The following is a 13,937-nucleotide window of genomic DNA, read 5'->3' on the forward strand; positions in this document are numbered from 1 at the left end:
CTGTCTTCACAATCTTCTGTCATTCATTCTAGTGTGGGAAGTAGACAATAAAAAAGAAAAATAATTAAAATATATAATATCTCAGAAATATATATGTGTGTGTGTGTGTGTGTGTATATATATATATATATATATATATATATATATATATATATATATAAAATGTCAAAAACATAGAAAGATGAGAACCAAAAGCAGTGATGATGAGTCTGCCATGTCTGTTGGAGGTGGTGGTGGTCACTGAAGTTCTTATTGAGAAAGAGATTTTCAGAAGAAACTTTACAGAAGTGAAGAAGCAAGCCATGCAACTATAGAAGGGAAGAGTATTCTAGGCTGAGGGAATGTCAAGTACAAAAAGCTTGTTTGTGTAATAATTCTGGCATGTTCAAGGATGGGACAGGAGGCCTGTGTGGTGAAGAAGAGAGTAGAAGCAGAAGATTAGGGGAAGGGTCAGAGAATGTGTGTGACTTTACACGTAATAGAAAGATTTTTCCTTTTACTCTGCATGAGATGGAGACCATTGAGAATTTCTGAGTAAAAGAGCAATACTACCTTATTCTGTTTGAACAGTTGAGAATAGAAGCACTAGAGTGAAGGGAGACAAGGTAGACACAAGAAACTCAATTAGGAAACTTCTACAATAATTTAGGAGAGAAACAACAGTGTTTTGGACAAGGGTGATGGTAATGAGGGTGATAGGAGGTAGCAGGATCCTGAATACATTTTGAAGTTAGCACCAATGGAAATATTTTTGATTGACCATATGGCAGTTGAGGAAAAGAGAAGAATGGAATTGTTGTCACCTATGACAGCAAGCACTGAGGATGAATTAGTTTGGAGATGAATACTAGAAACTCAGTTTTGAATATATTACATTTGAGATGCCTACTATATACTCAAATGGATAGGTCAGGTAGACATCTGGCTATATGAGTTTGAGTCTGGATTTTGGAGAGAAGTCTAAGCAAGAGATATTAATTTGGGAGAATATAGGTGGTATTTTAATCTATGGAACTGGCTGTGACCACTAAGAGAGTGAATGCAGACAACATAAGGATCAAGACTGAGCTTTGGGCACTCCAAATTTTGGCATGGGGTGAGTAAAAGGAACACATAAGAGACAGGAAGGAATAGCCAGGGAGACAGTGAGAAAACAAGATGAAGGTACTGATCTGGACACAAAAGGAGGAAAGTGTTTCCAGGACAAGGATGTGATTAGTTGGGTTAATGCTTCCGATAGCTTCAGTCTAATGACTAAAAAAATGGTCATTGGGTTTAGTGATATGGAGACCACTAACGACCTTGAGAAGAACAGTTTCAGTGGAGTTATGAGACAAATCATGATTGGAGAAGGTTCAATAGAAAAGGTGGAGAAACATTGGAGACAGTGAATTATAAAGAAGACCCTTTTCAAGGAGTTTTGTCATAAAGAGAAAAAGATAAAGAGAGCAACAGTTAGCAAGGAAAGTAGGGTCAAAGGAGGATTTTTGTTTTATCTATTTATCTAACTACCAATCTACCTATCATCATCTGTCTCTCTATCATCTATTATCTATCTCTATCATGTCTTCATTCATATTTATTCAATTGCCATTTCTCAGAGTAGCAGGAAGCAAAGTTGTTGGTTGAGAGTGAGAATTGTAGGCAGTTTTGGAGGTTTGATGAGGGAAAAACAGGGATGAAATGAACATCAGGAGAATGGAGGAACTTGGTCTGGTGAAATATAGTAGCTAAGTCAATCTTCTCTTGGAGTACGACAAGACCTCTGAAGTGGTCCCCTTAAACCATGAGATCCTGCAGGAGGCTTATTCTGTGTTACTGCTTCTCGTGCTCAGCACAGATATGTTCAAGACAGACTTTATCTGATCAATGTAACTATGTGAGGCTCATCACATGCCTCAGCACTATCACCAGAAACATGTAATGCCATGGATCATTGTGTGAACAGGCTCAACATCCAATGTAGGGGCTCTTCTGCTGATGATAGAGTACTTGGAGGGATGTTATACAGGGATTAGACAATTGTCCCAAAGAGGAGGGGTGCTATACTTCCTTTAGAGAAACCACTATGTCACTAGTAATAAAAGGGGAGCAGCACCTTAGCACCCCTTCAAAAAGCCAGTATTAGGGCTTACTTGAATGGTAACGATCATACATTTAGACCAGATAGAATGATTGTGTTTTTTTCCTTATCCGTGATCAGCAACACAAAGACAGACACGGAGCAAGAGGCTTTAGTTTGCTCAGATGCAGTTCTACGAAGAGAGGGGCAAGGGAGTTGAGGGTATGTGCAAGGGAGGGGTGATAATGACTGACCAGGGTAAAAGTTGGGGAGGAGGAAAGAGGATATGAGGCCTGGGAAGAAAGGGAGGAAAGAGAGAAAAAAATGGCAAGATGGTGTAATTGCTGAAGCACTAGAGAGAGTGAAGTAGAAAGGTAATATGGATGGTCAGAGACTGGAAGACTAGAAATTAATACTACGGAGGGTTTGCAGTTATTGAAATAGCAAGATGACAAGGCATCTGGACCCCACTTTAACTCCTTCCACCTTTCCTTTTTCTTCTTCTCTCCAATAGCTCCATCTTCTAAAAGTAAATCATCCCTTACAAGCTGGAAAATGCAGAATCTTACCCAAAAGAATGGAGTGGGGAAAGACAGAGTGATGGTGAAGAGGCCATGGAAACCTACAAAGAAAGAGGGTAGACTGTAGGGCAGCTGAGATGTTGGAATACTTCACATTTAATGTCTTTTCTTTTTTTAACTCTTAAAGATCATTTATTTTTACAAACTTGAGTTATTGGTTGATAACTATATTTCAATAAAATAATTTTGTGTCTCTTTGTCTACAACATGGGTGAGTTGAAAATTGAGAAAAATCTATACGATCACCAGTTGTTTAGATAATACAACGCCCATCAACAACTTGACTCTTTTTCCACTATTGAATTGACTGTTTTCTCCCACTGGAAGAACACAATATGGATTTGAAGGCTTATACAAGAGCCCAGATTGCCTGATACCATATCAAGGGGATCTATTGTTCTATATTACACATTTTCTTTTGTTTAAACTTTTCTGAGAAGGCCATTTCTAAACAGAGAAGAGGAAGGAGGAGGAGAGCTTTATTTCTTTTGGGAAAGCTAGAGTTAGGAAGCTGCTGAAGTTATGGAAATCCTTAAAAATATATCCTCTCATATGAAGAATAGTGGGCAAAGGCAAATAGTTCTGATAGTCCTTAGAAGCTAAATGTTCTGGACTAAGATAATTATGGGTCATTAGTGAAAACTAATGAAGAGTTGATCTGTACTATCTAACCACAAAATGAAGATAGCTTACCAAGTTAAGCTAATGCATTTGTATTTGATTTAAGAGACATTTTAAAATTATATCTTCATACATGCATAATTATACACACATATATAATTATATATGTTATCTCTATAAATATGTTATATATAAATTTTATAGAGATAGTATCTATTTTATATATTAACTATACATGTGAATAATATGTATATTTAACATAAATTTTATAGAATCTCAGTAATAATTGGCTATAGCCTTTTGGTGAGTTCAGTAGGTTTTTGGCGAAATGACTTCCTCCACAGCAGTTTTATTTCTTGGACAGAAACCTTGCACTAGAGACAGTAGAGTTTGAAAATTTAGTCTTGCCCCCCTGAACAGGACCCTCCATTTGCAGATGCCCTTCAAAGGCTCTGTTCTTGATTTTGAAACCACAATTTTGATTTTGGTTTTATTTTTTAATTGAAGAAGTTTTCCAAATTGATAAACTCTAGGACTAAAGAAGCCTGGGTCCAATTCTGCCTTTGACCATTTTAAACACAAAAGCATTCTGTCTAGACAGCTGAATAATTCTATATGTTCTAATTCTAATGTAGTCTGGTATAATATAAAACCCCAGACTCATTAAGTATTCTTTCCTTCCCCAGCTCAGGTCCAAATCAGGCTATGAAAGTTTGAGGCCCTAGGGGTGACAGGTGAGAGGACTCTGCTGGCTTCTCTTGTCTTTGCTCCCCTCCTGCTCTGGTCTCTGGTTAGCCTCTGCTCTTGACCTCTCTAAAACTGGTTTCCAGGGGAATAGTCACAGGTGGCTGGTGCAGTAGCAATGGGGTGTGTGTGCCTGACCCCACGGCCAATGATCCCAAATCGACTCCTTGTCTCTTATACATTGCTTTGGTGGATTTCTTGGCAATTTTTTTCTATTGAGTCTTCTAGGCTCCTAATCTGATGAGGACAATATCTTTTCTGGGCTGGCTATCTGAGAGTTCTCCTCTGCCCCTAGATTCCAGTATCCACCCCTCTGTTTTGGTGTCCCTTTGCCCTTTCAGATCAAGTGCTCCATGGGATCTCTTCTAAGGGTTCCCCATAGCAAGGTCCATATTTGGAATTTGAGAAACTTATCTGGGTGTGGAAGCGCAGCTTGACCCAATGTACCCCCCTCCTCTTTCTCTGAGCCTCAAATTTCACAAGTGTCTCTAAGTCACTTTTCCTTGGCTTGAGGTTGAGGGGAAGCACCACCTCACTTCCCCATGAATGTGTGTGGTTGTCAACATAGCTCACTGACAATTCTCTCTAAAGAAATCATCTCAGTCCTTCAATCTTTTTAGACTGAGGACACCTACTAGCTAATGCTGGCAGGACCACTTTGGTATTCCTCTCTTCTCTCCTCCACACCTCTCTGAAAATGCTGAAGGAATGGTTTAGACTAGCATCTGTCTTACATCTAGGCGGACTTGGAGCTTATTGTTTTGTGCTTCACCTTGGAGGGGTTATGTGGAAGCAGGAACAGTGGCATTTAATAACCTGTTCTAGTTCCAAATTGGAAAATACAGGAAAATAGAGATGAAACAAATCTGGAAGTGTATTTCAGCAAATGGAAACAATGTACAAAAATGGCAGGATAATACTGTAATGTGAGACGCTGTCCACCCAAGTCTGGAGGGACAACTTGGAGCAGTGTGCTCAGAATAAAACCTTTCCATTTCAGACTCGGCCAATCAGGCACATCTTTATTTAAAGTGGCCTATAATTTCCTTTTCTAATCTAGGTTTTGACCTCTTGGTATACCACTTAAAGAGAAAAAGAATAGCTGTATGCAAATGCAAAATCTAAGAACTAAGGATACTTTTTCATGTTGTAAATGGGCCCACAATAAAAAGAATCTACCTCTGTCTCAACAATTTTATATGCTGGCTATTTCCTTGGTCATATAGATCCAATTCTACATCAAAACCTCCAGGCCTCTACAATATCCTAGAAAAATGTACTGTCCAAACACCCAGCAGGTTAACACCTTCTAGCCTAAACTGGTCCTCATGAAGAAATAAGATTTTTATTCCTATCTCCATACTGTGTTTGACATAGAAATAGAATTTTATTAGTTTAAAAGACTGTATTGGGTCATTGAGATAAAATGATTAAAATGTTAAATGCTTTTAATACAGATGATCCTTGGTTATCTGTATCATAATGGCAGCATTTGTGAATTATCTCAGATGTCAGTCACTTGTTTGGGAGATAGGACAACAAAGGACTCGCACTTGTAGATACTGGTACACATTCTTAGTTAGAATCAACTGCCATAAAACTTACATCAAAATTAATAATCTGTGGGGCTTCTCTGGTGGCGCAGTGGTCGAGAGTCCCCCTGCCAATGCAAGGTACACCGGTCCGTGCCCCGGTCCGGGAAGATCCCACATGCCGCGGAGCAGCTGGGCCCGTGAGCCATGGCTGCGGAGTCTGCACGTCCGGAGCCTGTGCTCCGCAACGGGAGAGGCCACAACAGTGAGAGGCCCGCGTACCGAAAAAAAAAAAAAAATCTGCTAGAAATTTCTCCATTTGGCTTATTTTCATGCAAGATCGAGTGAGCCAGGCTAAACCAGAGTTAGAAGGTCTCTGGAGACAAACTCTGAAAGATTTCAGCTGATGGGGCGGAAGTGTGGAGAGCACTCTTGCCAGACCTGAAGGTACCATGGCGGTAGTGTCAGCAGCAGCGAGAGGAAGGAAGAGTGCACCGGAAGTGCTGCGTCTTGAGTGTACAATGCCGGAAGCAGCCTGACTTTCTTTACCGGAAGCCCTTTGCACGGGGATAGGAAAACTGCCCACCTGGCTGGAAGTCCCACCTCCTTGAGCTCCCCAACTCTTCCAGAAGATTTTCTGTCACCTGTGCTTGCCCCTGTCCTCTTTTCCTGTTTTATCTGTGTATAGGAAAAGGGTACATGAATGTCTTTCTCCTAGCTCCACTAAACAAGTTAGAGCCGGGGTTCCTTCCCTATACCCCCATGTAGCTGCAGAGTAGCACCTGGGGGTGGTTGGACCTCTGGGATCCCGAAGAAAGGGGGAGAGGACTCAGAACTCCGCTTCTGCGTCTGCCACCAAGATGTGGCCTTCTCAGCCTTTCCCCCAATGCTGCCATGCACCTTGCGGCCCTCCGTCTTCCTGCGGTTGTGGCCACTGTGCTGTGAGGAGCGGCTCCTGTCACGGTGCTCATTCGAGCGACTTCAGACCACAATGGCAGCATGGACTTTGCAGGCCTCCCAGCTCTCTTTGGGGCTACCTTGAATCGGGAGGGAATTAAGGGGTTCCTTGTGGAGGCTCGCCCAGCCAACGCCTGCAGCCCCGTTGCTCCACTGCCCTCAGCCCGTGTCAGTGGGTCAATTTTCATTGCACTGCTTCCAAGATTTGACTGCAACTTTGACCTCAAAGTCCTAAATGCTCAGAAGGCTGGGTATGGTGCAGCTGTGGTGCACAATGTGAATTCCAATGAACTTCTGAGCATGCTGTGGAATAATGAGGAAATCCAGCAGCAGATCTGGATCCCGTCTGTGTTTATCAGCGAGAGGAGCTCTAAGTACCTGCGTGACCTCTTTGTCTACCAGAAGGGGGCTCAGGTGCTTCTGGTCCCAGATGATGGATTCCTCTTGGCCTATTGCCTCATCCTTTTCTCGGGGATTTTGGGAGTGCTAATTTTGGGCATGGGAGCAATGTTGAGAGTTCCTTGTATTCAGCTCCAGAAAGAGCGCCAGAGAAAACCACTGACCAAAGAGCAACTGAAACAGATTCCTACACGTGACTCTCAGAAGGGAGACCAGTATGATGTCTGTGCTATCTGCCTGGATGCATATGAGGATGGAACAAGCTGAGGGTACTTCCCTGTGCTCATGCCTATCACTGCTGCTGTGTGGACCCGTGGCTCACTAAGACCCAGAAGACCTGCCCTATCTGCAAGCAGCCTGTTCGTTGGGATGCTGGTGGGGAGGAGCTGGAGGAAGGAACTCAGGGGCAAGTGGGTCATGGGGAAGGGGGCCCAAGGGGCCACCCTGCTTCAGAATGGACCCCACTTCTGGGCTCTAGGACCACACTTCCCACCTCCTTTGGCTCCCTAGCCCAAGCCCCCTTTGTGTTTCTTGGGTCTTCAACAGATCCCTCACCCTCTCCATCCTCCTCTTCCTCTTCGGCTGTCATCCTGATCTAATACTCCCTTTCTTTCCCACCTTTGGCAACCTATTTGCATAGCCCCTCTTCCTCCCTCGAGTCTTCTCTGTTGAGGGATAGGAGATATTCCTATGCCAGGTTTCTCCCTAACCCGACCCCATCCTTTTGAGGGGGTTCGACATGCAAAGTGACTGGGTCTTCATTTACTGAGTTAATAAAATTTTTTTGTGGACTTAAAAAAAAAATTCAGATGCATGTGAAAGCCATAGGCAAAAGCTGTCAAAAACAATTTAAAAGAGCATATTTTTTATTGTGTCAAGGATGAAAAGAGAATTAGAAATATTATTTTAAGTAACTCTTACGAGTATCTTAAATTTACGTTGGGATATTAACATTTCATATTTGGCCTCACAATGCAATTTCTGAAATCTAAAAATTTCAGTGCCTCTCCTTTAACCATTTTAGATCGGGTGTATATGAAATAATCTACACTTGTCTAAATGTTTAATTGTCATCTGTTAATACCTGAAGAGTACAAAGCCGTTGCAATGTCTCCATGGTCATGAGAAAACATATCTTGGCTGTAGATCTCTGGTCCTCTGTTTTTCTTGTAAAGGGGCTGTGTAAGAAGATCCTGTTGTTTTATAGCTTGTTGGCATTAATATTCTAATCCTACTAATTGGGGTGGAATTTTAAGAGAATGCTTTTTAGCTTTGTCTTTTCATCTCTTGGAATTAAAAAAAAAAAAACTATTTAAATGAAGGAAACATGCAACATCAAATACTTTTCACCTGAGAGTGGTAATTGTTCAGCCATACCAAGTATCTTCTGTGACTGGAGGTGCCCATGTAATTGTATAAAATGGAAGTTAGCTAATAGGGGATCATTAAATATGTCCTTTCTTTTTAGAAATTAAGGTCATTTTCACCCTTTAATGATTGTTAATGTTAGCTAAGCTAGTTTTCATTTGCATGGCCAATTTCAACTCATCTCAAACTGCCAGGCACTACATTGATAATGCAAATGACTAAATACTCTCAGTATAATTCTGTTATTTGGATTAGAATGTTCTGTTTCATGCAAGCCTTGAAATAAACACTTAAACCACACTGAAAGCCTTCTATCTTGGAATGCAGAATCAATAGTCATAAGATGATTTACTATTTAAATTAATACATAGTTTTGTTTCCATAAAGATGCATTTAAAATCATAATTTTAGAGCTAAGATCCTATTAAATCAATTGTTGATACTACTGCAATTGATTATTCTATTCACTAATGTTATGCTCCAGTTTTTTTTGATTTGATATTTCTCACAATATGCATTCTTTGGCAGGAGGTTGCATGGAAATGTGTGCATTGGTAAGCATTACCCAACATTGAGGGCTGCAGTATGTTGCGGTCCCCAAGGAACAGACTCTGAGGTGGAGCTTTGTGTGTATAAGTTGAGTGAGTTTAGGAAGCAGAACTGGGCAGAGGTAAAAGTTGGAGGATGGTGTGGTTGCACCCGAAGCCTCAGCAGACCCCCCAGAGGGCACTGGAGCTGGGATGGCCTTGCAGAATTGTCCCAAATCGAAGCAAAAGAGCTGAATTCACATGCCCCTGAAGTAACCAGTCATTTCTTATAGGCTGTCACAGGGGAAGAGGAGTGGCCTTGGGCTGGGTAGTTTTGTTCATACAAGGACAATTCCTGGAGAGAGACTCAGCTCTCTTTGCACAGTTACTGTATGAACACATGGAGTGGCATGCAACATTCAGAAACGATGGAGTGAGGGCAGGAGGAAGAAGAAAAGGAAGCCTGAACTAAGCACACCATAAGAATTCAGGTTCCTCTTCTTTCTGCTGTACTGTGTTCTGTTTTATAGTAGATCATAAAGAAGATAAAATTCACAGATTCTTGTTTATTCTGCCATCAGTATTGGTGATCACAAATGCACTAATTATTGTTTGGACTAGATGAAGATACTTAAATTCAGCACTTCTTACTGTCCGTCCTATTTTTGCTACAATCACAATTTTTTTGGTCAACCTATTAAGCACTGTTGAAATTACCTGCTTTCCCTCATGAGATGCTTCTATGCAGCATGATTCTGTGTGGGTTCTCTCTTAAGTGCTCACAATGACAGAACTATTTCCTTGGGTTATTTGGGGGAAACCTAAATCTCCCACTCACCATTAGAAAGCCCCATCCATCTATTATTTACAAAGGGCAGGGCTATGTTCCCTAGGTCCTCATTTCCATATTGCACATAATGGGACTCAACACCTTAGAGACTGTGATGGAATATTTTACTCAACATACCATAGGAGAGCATTTCTTTTGGTAAGAGTTTTCTCTCAATACTCCTCAAATCACTTTTTCTAGGTCCCAGGTCTCAACTCTGTCCCTTTCACATTTATTTTGCTAGTTTCCTCACATGGATATACTTTAATCTTTGCAGAATTCATATGATGGAATATTTGACAAATAAGATATATCTTTGAATTTAAATTCATGTATTTTTTTCCAGTCAAAACCATTTTACAAAATTTTTAGGACTTTTAAAAAGTGATTTGTGAAAATGTTTTTTAAAGACAACACAGAATTATTATGACTTAATTTTATTTTTTTAAAAGATACTATTTTATTTTTCAAGTTTGTTGTATAGCACCTCCCTAGACTGTAAATTCCTTAAGGGAAGAAACAATAAATTTAACCTCATTATCCTGAGGTACAAGCCGGAGATTGTCACATACCTGAATGAATACATAAATGAATATTTTAAAATCATTTCTTTAAAGTTTGATTATATGAGGTTTTAAACATTTTTTTTTCCATAACGAATGTGTCTTGTACCAAATCAATATGGAGAGAAGTCAGTGGCATGTTTTTAAAGATGTATTGATGGTAACAAGGGCACTGCAAAGTTCCGTTGTCTCTGTCCTTTTCCCAGATAGCCATCCTAACTCCACACATTTAAAAAAATCTATTCATCCATTCATTCATCCACACCTCCATCCTTCCACCCAACTAATCAAGCACTCATTCATTCTGTAAATATTAAGTTGTATACTGGTTATATAACAGTATCAAGATAGATATGACCCTGCCCTCATGTGGAGAAGAGACTATTAAGCCCATCACATAAAATATGAGAAATACTGTTATGGAAAAATACACCTCTAATAATTCTCAGAGTAGAGACCTTTAGATGGGGAAAAGAATCTAGAAATCATGGGGGAGGAAATAAAAATTATGCTGAGACCTCGAGGGTGGATAGGGGTTGATCAAGAAATGAGGAGAGGCAGACTGAAGCATAATGTCTGTAAACCTAAAGGGAAAGAGATCATGATGTGTTCTAGGACCGAAAAATGACTTTCAGTATTTCTAGGGCTTGAACTGTGAAGAAGGGTGTAAGGAGTGATGAGGCAGCTAGTATGAGTAGGGGCTGGAACTTCAAAGGCTCAATAAACTGTGTCAACTTAAAAAATATGCGCAACCTAAAAGTTGAGAGTTATGTATTTTTCAGTGGGAAGTTTTAGGACTTCAAGGCCGGGAGGTAGCATCTCAAATGACCCTGAGAAAACTTCTCGGAGGAGGTGGTGGAGGGGAGAGCCAGGTTATACAGGCATTTTGCAACAAAGGGCAGGTAGTCTGAAAGTCAAACGATGATTGTTAAAGGAAAACCAGATATATCAAAGTTAAGGAATTTAGCGCTCTTCTGTGTATGAGAAGATGCAAGAATCTGGGTTTTTATTTTGAAAAATATATTTAAAAAGCAAATTTGACATAGCTTATATCCTCTGGCAATTCACATATGATAGAACTATGGTAAAATCTTGTTCATAGTGATTTTCTGTCATTCTTAATAAAGTATAATTGGATAAATCTAAAAAAAAAAGGATCTGGGTTCACTGAAATCATTCCTTTGATATGCACCTCGGTTATCTGGGGCCAATATCCTGTATTTTCGAATCCTGAGGGATCACCATAGGGGGTGGCTGCCTTCTGATGGCTGCTAGATGGCAGGCCTTCTTTCCTTACTGAGTTCCCTCAGGGCTCGCATTGGAGGACTGCAATTGCTGATGACTGTGACATCCTTTGTTTAATGATATGGCAGGAAATATTCCATTTCTCAACTGGTTAGAGTATAAAGTTCTCATCATGGCAGAATTGTAGAGAATGGGCTACTAGGTGGAGAGAGGGGGCAAGATGAGGGCTGGGAGGCCAGTTAGAAGACAGTGCAATAACCCATGTGAGGACGATGGTCACCTGACCTCTGGTAGTGGCTGTGGGATTTTGAGGAAAAAACCAGCAGGTAGCGGCTGTGGGATTGGGAAGAAAATCTATCTCAAGTAAACTCTCTTAGTTACAAGGAACTGGGAGAATGTGAAAAGATCCAAATGAAGAAATCTTCACAATTAGTAGACACAGGTAAAACTTACATCTCTATGTGGGCCAGTTGTATCATCTTTGTAAAGGCAATAATTTTTGAAAATTTATTTTTGAGAGCTGTTGTTTAGTTTTTCTTTTTAACAAAACTGATTAACCTTTCTAATGTTGAAGAGATAGAAGAAACAAAGAAGGAAATTTAAATAGAGGAGTGTTTTCTGGTATTCTGTATGTTTATCATATAACTTGGAAGCAAAATGAAAACAAGATGCCAGACTGTGCTGAATATACATGCTCTCTGAGCCTATGAATATAATGTGGTCAGACAAACCACACACAGAGTCAGGGTCTCCTGCGATTTCTTTCAAAGGGGATGAAAAACCACAGACAAGGACGAAAAAGCTGGGAGTGCATTTCAGGTCTGGATCTTCTTTCCTCTTGATTGAAAAGGGCATGAAAAGATTTGCAACAATAATTTCCAGAGAAGACAAATTGTAGTAAATAATAATTGTTGCATGAAGACACTGCAATATTGGTTTATAAAAGCCCATTCAAAGTTTTAAAAATCATAGATATATTTCTATAATATTTATTTAGTACATTGGTATGATGTTTAAAGGATCTCCATTAGTAACTTTGATCTTTATTCAACAATTGACCATGATTAGTAATTATTTGTGGCTGACTTGCTCTTGTTATCACTGTAGGTTATTATTTTTATGAATTTCAAATTGCCTATTTTTTAAAGATAATTTTATTTACCTAAAGATGAAGAGGAACTTTGATTGTCTGAGATTGCCTGTAGTGGCCTTAATAGTCAAAGAGATGGTTTACTTTGCCTGGAAAAGGAAATGTGACCCTGGGATTACACCCTTGAGAGATGATACTTCAATTCAAACTGGGATTCACAGAGTAATTGCAGCCTGTGGTAATGCATCTTCAGCATCTTAAAATAGCTGTTAGCTGGGTAGAGCTTTCCCCTAGAGGAATGGCAGTGTTCACTAGAAGATGTCTTTTGTCTCTTTCAAACCACTGGAGCAGCCTTTGAACAATGCACAAAGAAACACAATATTTAATACTTTCTGGATTGATTTGAGAATTCACTGAGAACAAATATATTATCATCTGTTTTGGATTGTGCTGAAAATTTAAAAAAAAGTAAAATAGGAAATAAAATAATATCTGGAAAGACTTCATATTTGGCTCATTTTTTGTGTGTGTGCTTCCAATAGTAGGCATAAAATTTGGACTTCCTGGAGCTCTTCCTTAATGTGCAAGCAAGTAACTGAACAAACTCTTCATGTATTGGGTCATTAAACCCATAATCTCCATGTTCTTTACAGAAAAACACGTAAAGAATACAAATATGTCACCATTTTTTTCTATCCCTAGTCACAAACAGTGACTGACAGCAAGCAGTGAGATATTTCTTTATTCTTAATTGCACAAATTAAGCCAATGATTTTCTTAAATATTCAGTGAACTGAGTTATTTGACTGTTTTTGTTGGTGAGAATTTGGACAAGAAATTAAGAAAATCTGTTTTTAAAAAGCCCCTTAGAAGGTCCTTTATTCACATAGAGAGTTGTAAAACACAGAAAAACGTGAAGAGGGAGTGGAATATGGCAGGTGGGAGACTGAGCCACACCTAAAAGGCAAGAGACTATGAGGGGTGATGCCGGGGTGTTTACAGATTCTTTTCTAATGTCCAAAACTGATGGATGGCAAACTGCCCCCAAGGAAGCCTGTTGGGAGCACAGTACCTAGGTTGAGATGAGAGAGCATGGCTGTCCGAATGGTTATGAAAATACTAAACCCAGAAGAAAAGACAAAAACCAAGTCAGAAAGCAAGTGAAAAGACAGAGTCCGGAGAGAATGTATCTATAGCGAATTGGAAGAGCAAGAAAGTAAGTGACAGACCGGTAGCAAGGTTGGGTGATCAAGGAGACTGGGACAAGAAGATGGACAAGATGTCTTCGGGTTGATCCAGTCAATTCAGGAATTAAATCTGCAAATACTGAGAGGCAGCTAGGCAGTTAATTTAGAAATCCTTGACTACAGTGGTAGATGCTCAAAGGAAACCCATTGGATTCAATAGAGGACAGGCAGG

At 39.9% G+C, this 13,937-nt stretch overlaps 1 pseudogene; it reads left to right on the forward strand.

The window, feature by feature from the left end:
- The first annotated feature begins 6,434 nt into the window (after positions 1–6,434).
- LOC101323886 (E3 ubiquitin-protein ligase RNF167 pseudogene) lies at positions 6,435–7,495 on the forward strand (annotated as a pseudogene).
- Positions 7,496–13,937: the final 6,442 nt, after the last annotated feature.

Source organism: Tursiops truncatus, chromosome 3 (genome assembly GCF_011762595.2).
Source record: "Tursiops truncatus isolate mTurTru1 chromosome 3, mTurTru1.mat.Y, whole genome shotgun sequence".
NCBI classification, from domain to species: Eukaryota; Metazoa; Chordata; class Mammalia; order Artiodactyla; family Delphinidae; genus Tursiops; species Tursiops truncatus.